This window comes from Salvia splendens, chromosome 17, assembly GCF_004379255.2.
Source record: "Salvia splendens isolate huo1 chromosome 17, SspV2, whole genome shotgun sequence".
NCBI lineage: Eukaryota > Viridiplantae > Streptophyta > Magnoliopsida > Lamiales > Lamiaceae > Salvia > Salvia splendens.
In genome coordinates this window covers 21,636,974-21,644,256 of record NC_056048.1, presented here as the reverse complement: position 1 = coordinate 21,644,256, position 7,283 = coordinate 21,636,974, and the positions used below count along the sequence as shown (strand labels likewise).

At 42.3% G+C, this 7,283-nt stretch overlaps 1 long non-coding RNA gene across 1 annotated transcript; it reads right to left on the bottom strand.

Moving 5' to 3' along the window:
- Window positions 1–6,047: 6,047 nt before the first annotated feature.
- Window positions 6,048–6,959, bottom strand: LOC121774023. The gene is made up of 2 exons (XR_006044898.1): window positions 6,544–6,959; window positions 6,048–6,416 (listed from the first exon to the last, which is right to left on the bottom strand). It is a non-coding gene; the product is annotated as an uncharacterized LOC121774023 (long non-coding RNA).
- Between the last annotated feature and the right edge of the window lie 324 nt (window positions 6,960–7,283).

The following is a 7,283-nucleotide window of genomic DNA, read 5'->3' as shown; positions in this document are numbered from 1 at the left end:
CGACGTGCATGAATCGAGGAATGGTTGAAGGAACTATATTTGGAACAACACCAAATAAGAGTTGTGCCGTTAAACGGGCTTTAACTTTTGGTTGTGAGGAACGAGATAACAAAATTTAATAAAGACCCGTGAATTTTAATTATCGAAGGAAAGTACGAAAATATAAAGTCTGATTTTGTTTTGGACTTTGCAAATTTAATTAGAGTCTAAATGACTAGTTACAAAAAGGGCTTGGGCCTAACTATTTTAGAATCCAACCAAATAATAATCCTAACATGGGCTTACCATAGCTTGAGCCCAACAACATGGAATTAAATTAATTTAGAAGCCCAAAGACCCCCCCCCCCATATTCTTCTTCTATCATTCACCAAAGTGACCGACGGTTTCCACAAGAAAAGAACTCTCCACCTCCAACTCTTTCACCTCCTTCCACCATCAATGCCTACAAACCAAGAGTCACCCACCACTTCTCATTTAACCTCTTCTCTAAACCCCTCACATTACACTACACAAAAGAAAAAAAAAAAAGAGAGTGAGAAAGAGCCGAGAAAGAGAAGCCGAGAACAAGAGGAGGATTTCTTTTCACCATTTTTGTCCATTCACCACCAAGCTCAACTTTTTGATTTTGAGGTACAATCTCTCTTCTATCCACAGCAGCGTCGCCGCCGACCCTGCGACGGCCAACCGGCGACGGTGGCAGCAGTCGTGGCGAACAGCAGGGCAAGCGACTCCGGCGAGCAGCAGCGGCGGTCGGCGACAGCACGGAGGCAGCAGCGACAGCGTGGCGACGGCTGGAGCTCTTCACTCCGACGGCGTGCGCCGTCGTGAGGAAGGAGGACGCGATAGAGATGCGACGAAAGTTGAGAGAGAGCTCCCAGAATTTGGTGACTGAATTTGCGGCGAGAGAAAGAGAAATGGAGGAAGAAAATAGGAAGAAGGAAAGGGGGAGGAGAAAGAGAGAGAGAGACGTGGAGTATGGTGGGAGAGGAAGAATTTGGGCCACTTTTGTTTTGTTGAATTGGGCCTTGTTTTAATTGGGCTAAGTAAGTTGATAGATGTTTTTAGTTGGGCTCATCTTTTAATTGGAGATATAAGGTGGGGAAATAATTAAGTTTTGGGGCTTTTAAATAAATCTTTGGACCGATAATTAATCATGACGAAATTATTTAATTAAATCCCGGAATATTTCGAAAGGCGAATTATTTTATCCCAAGTTCGAAATATTTAATTCGAGGAAAAGTAATTGGTGAAAGAGAGTTACGAATCTTGGGATTAAATCCTATATCATGGAGGAAAAATACGAGGAGTCAACGAAGGAGTTGTGGGCGTAAGCGGCCGACTCGCGTCGCACGCGACACCTTGGGCGGCCGCCGAATAATTGAAAATGCACGAAAACAGAGAAAACGAGATAAAAGACTTTAATTAGAGTGCATGCATTCTAAATGTTGTCGTTATTGAGATTGATGTGAACTTTATGTATTTTCCGAAAAGGTGGTTCGCACGACCGCTAAAGTCGGAACGAGAAGCTACTTGAGGAAAACTCTAAGCTTTTAAGGTGGGCTCTATTACTTAAACTCTTTTATTTACAATGATATGTATATGGTGAGATAAGGGTGGTTTGAATGTTATGTCATGCCGTATTTTATGTTTTGAATTGCCTATCTGATTGTCTACTAGGACAATGTCCTACTAGACGTTGATGGTTAACGAATTCGGGTCTGACTAGGGAGTGAGTCCCTACTCAGACTAGTGCACTGATGGGGATCGTGAGCCGTCCTTCGTGGTCGGCCGGTCCAGTGATCGAGTTTGTGGCCACATTCTCGTTTCACATGATGGTTCAGATATGGTACATGATGGAGGATGACGATGATGTTTGCATGCGCATGCACCTTTTTATGGAAATGATTTTAGTGTTTCTCGGCATTTTTAAAGTAAAACCCGAGTTTCACTCAACGGTGGCTTGACATAACTTTCTTGATGAAATGTATTTTGGGCATGAGTTCACTGAGTGCATCAAGTACTCAGCCCCTGCATATGTTTTCCCTATGTGCAGGTTGAGCGTTGATGAGGACGGAGGATGTTGAGCATTTGGACAAAGACAGTATTCAATAAATGTTCCGGTTGCTATTGTGTCTTCATACATAGTAGTAGCTAACTCTCGATTGCTCCGCTACGTAAAGTTTTAAAACTCTTATGTTTCCTTAATCTGTTGAACTATTTTCATTCAAACTATGTTGCTTCGTGATCTCAGACTATAATTTGATAATAAAGTTTCGTCTTTTGATCTACATGTCGTACCCCTTGATTGGTTCCCCTTTCTTCCCCGCTTCTTAATTCCCCAATTAGTCGCGACCCACCGTACTTTCTATCCTTAGGAAGTGCGGTCGTGACAGAATGGTATCAGAGCAATTTTTCCTTCCGCTCTGGACTGAGAGTCTCTTATTCAATCTTGTCTAGACTCGTTTCGCTAGACTAAAAGAGTATTCATTGAAGGCTCAACATTCCGTCTCGCCGCGCTCAACAAAAGAGAAGGTAAAATGTTTTGAAATGAGAAATGTTTAAGCAATTGATGTTGGACGTGATGATGAATGGAGTATTATTGAGATGTAGACTTCAAAGGCCTTAGATGTAGGCTAAGTCATATACGCGCGGATTATGCTTTCTTTTAAGGCAATATATTTATCGATGGAACGAATGAGGCTTAGAAAAGAGCGAATTCCAAGGGGTGATGAGATGACGAGACAATGGTGACCCTGTGAAGCACGACTTGTTCTAGTTCGAAAGATTGATGAGACTGCAAGTTACTACGTTTCTTCATACCAGGGCGAAATGCTCGAACAAAAATAACGCACGAAACATCTGTCCTTAGATGATAACTTTAAAAGAAAGAATTATTTGGATGAATGCAAAATTGAGACTAGTAAGTGCTACAAATGTGGTGGAGTTGGACACTTTGCCAAAGAGTGTCCGAGCAACAACAATACTAGTTATGAGGAGACTACATGGGAACTCCAGGATAAAGTGAAAGAGAAGTACCCGGAACTGTTCGTAAGAGATGAGCAAATTTCGGGACGAAATTTCTGTTAAGGTGGGTAGAATGTAACGCCCGTACTTTTTAAGTACTAAATTAAAGTATGTCATGGGATAATTAATAAAATTTTTATTTATTATGTTATGCCTCTCGTTAAATGTGCTTCGGGAAGTAGTATGGTATTTATGTGACGATGTGACTTTGGGACGTTTTATTTAATTATGAAACCTTGGGAGATATGTTGAAGGTCTCGTTGAAAGAATGACGACGATGTTGCTATATTTAGCAAGACGAATGAAATATGTGGAGATGAATATATTTTTCTTATGGAAGACGACGTGCATGAATCGAGGAATGGTTGAAGGAACTATATTTGGAACAACACCAAATAAGAGTTGTGCCGTTAAACGGGCTTTAACTTTTGGTTGTGAGGAACGAGATAACAAAATTTAATAAAGACCCGTGAATTTTAATTATCGAAGGAAAGTACGAAAATATAAAGTCTGATTTTGTTTTGGACTTTGCAAATTTAATTAGAGTCTAAATGACTAGTTACAAAAAGGGCTTGGGCCTAACTATTTTAGAATCCAACCAAATAATAATCCTAACATGGGCTTACCATAGCTTGAGCCCAACAACATGGAATTAAATTAATTTAGAAGCCCAAAGACCTCCCCATCTTCTTCTTCTCTCCTTCACCAAAGTGACCAACGGTTTCCACAAGAAAAGAACTCTCCACCTCCAACTCTTTCACCTCCTTCCACCATCAATGCCTACAAACCAAGAGTCACCCACCACTTCTCATTTAACCTCTTCTCTAAACCCCTCACATTACACTACACAAAAGAAAAAAAAGAGAGAGAGAGTGAGAAAGAGCCGAGAAAGAGAAGCCGAGAACAAGAGGAGGATTTCTTTTCACCATTTTTGTCCATTCACCACCAAGCTCAACTTTTTGTTTTTGAGGTACAATCTCTCTTCTATCCACAACAGCGTCGCCGCCGACCCTGCGACGGCCAACCGGCGACGGTGGCAGCAGTCGCGGTGAACAGCAGGGCCGGCCACTCCGGCGAGCAGCAGCGGCGGTCGGCGACAGCACGGAGGCAGCAGCGACAGCGTGGCGACGGCTGGAGCTCTTCACTCCGACGGCGTGCGCCGTCGTGAGGAAGGAGGACGCGACAGAGAGGTGATGAAAGTTGAGAGAGAGCTCCCAGAATTTGGTGACTGAATTTGCGGCGAGAGAAAGAGAAATGGTGGAAGAAAAGAGGAAGAAGGAAAGGGGGAGGAGAAAGAGAGAGAGAGAGACGTGGAGTATGGTGGGAGAGGAAGAATTTGGGCCACTTTTGTTTTGTTGAATTGGGCCTTGTAATTGGGCTAAGTAAGTTGATAGATGTTTTTAGTTGGGCTCATCTTTTAATTGGAGATATAAGGTGGGGAAATAATTAAGCTTTGGGGCTTTTAAATAAATCTTTGGGCCGATAATTAATCATGATAAAATTATTTACTTTAATCCCGGAATATTTCGAAAGGCGAATAATTTTATCCCAAGTCCGAAATATTTAATTCGAGGAAAAGTAATTGGTGAAAGAGAGTTACGAATCTTGGGATTAAATCCTATATCATGGAGGAAAAATACGAGGAGTCAACGAAGGAGTTGTGGGCGTAAGCGGACGACTCGCGTCGCACGCGACACCTTGGGCGGCCGCCGAATAATTAAAAATGCACGAAAACAGAGAAAACGAGATAAAAGACTTTAATTTAGAGTGCATGCATTCTAAATGTTGTCGTTATTGAGATTGATGTGAACTTTATGTATTTTCCGAAAAGGTGGTTTGCACGACCGCTAAAGTCGGAACGAGAAGCTACTTGAGGAAAACTCTAAGCTTTTAAGGTGGGCTCTATTACTTAAACTCTTTTATTTACAATGATATGTATATGGTGAGATAAGGGTGGTTTGAATGTTATGTCATGCCGTATTTTATGTTTTGAATTGCCTATCTGATTGTCTACTAGGACAATGTCCTACTAGACGTTGATGGTTAACGAATTCGGGTCTGACTAGGGAGTGAGTCCCTACTCAGACTAGTGCACTGATGGGGATCGTGAGCCGTCCTTTGTGGTCGGCCGGTCCAGTGATCGAGTTTGTGGCCACATTCTCGTTTCACATGATGGTTCAGATATGGTACATGATGGAGGATGACGATGATGTTTGCATGCGCATGCACCTTTTTATGGAAATGATTTTAGTGTTTCTCGGCATTTTTAAAGTAAAACCCGAGTTTCACTCAACGGTGGCTTGACATAACTTTCTTGATGAAATGTATTTTGGGCATGAGTTCACTGAGTGCATCAAGTACTCAGCCCCTGCATATGTTTTCCCTATGTGCAGGTTGAGCGTTGACGAGGACGGAGGATGTTGAGCATTTGGACAAAGACAGTATTCAATAAATGTTCCGGTTGCTATTGTGTCTTCATACATAGTAGTAGCTAACTCTCGATTGCTCCGCTACGTAAAGTTTTAAAACTCTTATGTTTCCTTAATCTGTTGAACTATTTTCATTCAAACTATGTTGCTTCGTGATCTCAGACTATAATTTGATAATAAAGTTTCGTCTTTTGATCTACATGTCGTACCCCTTGATTGGTTGCCCTTTCTTCCCCGCTTCTTAATTCCCCCATTAGTCGCGACCCACCGTACTTTCTATCCTTAGGAAGTGCGGTCGTGACAGAATGGTATCAGAGCAATTTTTCCTTCCGCTCTGGACCGAGAGTCTCTTATTCAAATCCTAGAAGATCGTTTCTTTTCAGTTGCATCTAATGCTGCATTTAATACTGTATCATACAGCCATATCTCAAGTGTTAGGAGAATTTTGTGTGATATGATTATGTCTGGCAACTTATTTTTCCTCATCCTAAATATCCTCCATCCCTTTCACTTACCCCACCTCATACCAAAATTAACTCATCTACAAAAGCAACAAGAATCCTTCCACCACAGGGAAAAGGACGTCCACCTCATAAAGGAAAAGTCTAAAATCAACCACTCATTATCTTCTTCACACCACACAAGTAAGTACCATCAACACTTTTTTTTCACATATTACAACATATTGCAAAACATGTCTCTTGCCAACATATGAACTTAGTACCCATAATTACATAATACCAATTTAACATTGATAGGTATTTCATATAGGCACTTTAGCAGGACATAGTATCCATTCTTCGCGAAAACATAAGAACAACAGATTTTCAAAGGATATTATGAACTTAGCTTCAAATGATATAGGAATCTGCCGAAGAACTTTCGGCAACGAGCTCGGCACTCCGTCGCCGACGATGGCAGCCCACGCTCCCAAAACCACATCTGTTTTTTTTTTCCTTGATCTGGAAATTTTGGAATGAGATTAACAAGTTTATTATCTAAAGAATGCATTAAAAATATAATCTTTACCAAAAAAAGGGGGAAAATGAAACAGAAGGGGGTGAAGGATCGAACTTCCGACACCCTCACCTGACGGGAATCGGTGTCGGGGGGAGGTTCTCGGTGACAGCGGCGGGGTGCGAACCCACGGCGACGGCGGACCCGCAGCGGTGGTGGCGGTGCAGCGAATCTGGACCAGCGCAGCCATGGCGAGCGGCTGCAGATCCTGGAGAGGACGGAGAGAGGGGGAGATAAGGGAGAAGAGAGAGAGATGAGGAGGAAGGGAGCACCGATCTACTGTTGTTTGGGTACGGCCGGACTGCCGGAGGAGGGCGGCGAAGCAGCTGCCTCTGCATGCCGGCGGTGAGAGGGAAGAAGAGAGAAGGGGAGAAGAAAGAGAAGGGGGGGAATGAGAGAGAGAGGGAGGGAGACGCGGGAGAGGAGAGGCCGCCGCCGATCGGCGGCGGAGTCCAGGCGAGAGAGATTGAGAAGAGAGAATCTGCTGTTTTTTTGTTTTGAAATGAGGAAGGAAGATAGAGTTAGGTTTTTCTTTAAATGGGTTTTCCTTTTCTTTTGGGCTCCTAATTTAATTAGTTGGGCCACCTTCAAAAAAATGATTGAGCCCAACTGTTGGTGAATTAACTAGTGCAGCAGAAAATGATTATAGGCCCATTTCGAATTTACGTTTTTGGGCTTAAGAATGAAATGATTAGGTTAGCTAAAATAATTAATCGTGATCAAGTGCTATATTTTTGTAAGAATAATAGATAGAACACTAATTTTGGTTGGAACCGAACTAGCAAACGGAGTAGTAATAAATAACGTAAGTT